The following is a 1,825-nucleotide window of genomic DNA, read 5'->3' on the forward strand; positions in this document are numbered from 1 at the left end:
CCTGAAGGTCTACCTGAGGTACAGTGACCTTCCCAGAGTGAAGGACATGGAGGACCGTAGCCCCTCTAAGTCGCTGGTCGCTCATGAACTTCCTGGACTGGAGAACTGCTGTCTGTCATGGAGTGTCCATCCTCAGCCTTCCTGCCTTTCTCTGGATCAACTGAATGGTTTCCATTATTCTGCTTATCTCTTTGTGGCATGACGAGGTGTAACTGTTTATTCTGTGACATCAGTGGCAGTTTTGGATTTACAATGTCATTTTTAACCCGCCATAGCCAGCCTTCAAGGGCTGCTGTGCCCTGACACAGGACAAGGACTTTGCAATAGTCGACTTCCATTACCCAGCTCTCAGCCAAAGTCTCACCCTGCTCCACGTGTTACCAACACTGTAACACAGTACATTTTTAACTACGTTTTTAGTTTATTTTGTTGAGTGATTTATATGCAGTGCTGGGGATCGAACCCAGTGCCTCACACATGCTAGGCAAGTGCTCTACCACTGAGCCACAACCCCAGCCCTGACATTTTCTTTTTTTGCTGTTGTTATTAAAAAGTTTATTTAACAAAATGTTTAGTAAGAAAATGTACATGACCTGATTTTTATGTCATAGCTAAACAGGCCCTCTGGAGAGTGGACACGGATTTCTTTGCTGAGCAGCCATTATTTATACTCATTCCAGGGCTTCTAACGTGATGATACTATTTCCTCGAATTACCACCGTTCCAATATTGTTCTATTCTCCATGAGTGGCATCTCCACACATTCATCACAAGATTCATAAAGGGCTCAAATCCAGCCATATTCCTTGGACGTGTCTGCCACCCTTTAATTTCAATGGTAACTTCTTGTCCATAACTTTTTTCACCTCAGGAGGGTGAGCTTTGCTCATGCTGTCTACTCGGCAGCTCAGAGGTGCTTTCCATACCTTTTCTTGAAATAGTTATTTCTTCCATGTTTATTGCCCTCCTCTCTCATTTGGGGACTCCAATTGCATGTATGTCTGACTGATGTTGTCCTGTAGTTCACTGATACTCTATTCATGTTAAGAAATAGCTTAACTGGCACTGGAGATTAGCTCGGTGGTAGAAAACTTGCCTAGCATGCACAAGATCCTGTTTTCAAACTCCAGTACTTCTTCATTCTTCTGCTCAAGTTTTATCTTCTTTGCCAGTAATTCCTTCTCTTTTCATTTCTGGCGCTTTTTCCGACGCTTTGCAGCCTGCTCCTCTGCAGCAATTTCATTCTTTTCCAGTCTCTTCTGAAACTCTGCATCCAATTTTTGCTTCTCAGCCATGGCATCCATGTAGTCTTGTCACTGGTACTCTCTGCGGTGCAGATGCCTATACACATGGAACTCTCCACTGCCAGCCCCAGCACCTGAACCCATTACATCTCGGACAAATTCTGGGGGAGGTCGAGGTGCCCATTCACTCATTTTTTCGGGAATCGGAACTGCTTTGTCCGGGTTCTTCATGAGCCTCTCCAGCTTCAGCTTCTGCTCCTCCGCCGCATTCATGGGGATGACGAGCGCCTGCGGTTCTTTCTTTAGGCTCATCTTTTTAAAGCTAGTTTTCAGTTGTCAAGGGGCTTATTCACACAAGAATTTATTAGGCACCCATCATATGAAAGTTATCCTTAATTTCTCTTTTACCTCTCCTATTGCCAAGAAATCCATGTATAAATCCTATTGACTTTACCTCTTGCATGTGTTTCAAGTGGACCCTCTTCTTTCCATCCCCCCACTCCCATTCTAATCTATCATCTTTGCACCCTGAATGAGCACAACTATTCTCTAAATATGCTATACTTTTCTAAGGTTATTAA

At 43.9% G+C, this 1,825-nt stretch overlaps 1 pseudogene; it reads right to left on the reverse strand.

The window, feature by feature from the left end:
* Positions 1-1,055: 1,055 nt before the first annotated feature.
* On the reverse strand, positions 1,056-1,556 carry LOC124968280 (PRKR-interacting protein 1-like; annotated as a pseudogene).
* Positions 1,557-1,825: the final 269 nt, after the last annotated feature.

This window comes from Sciurus carolinensis, chromosome 17 (genome assembly GCF_902686445.1).
Source record: "Sciurus carolinensis chromosome 17, mSciCar1.2, whole genome shotgun sequence".
NCBI lineage: Eukaryota > Metazoa > Chordata > Mammalia > Rodentia > Sciuridae > Sciurus > Sciurus carolinensis.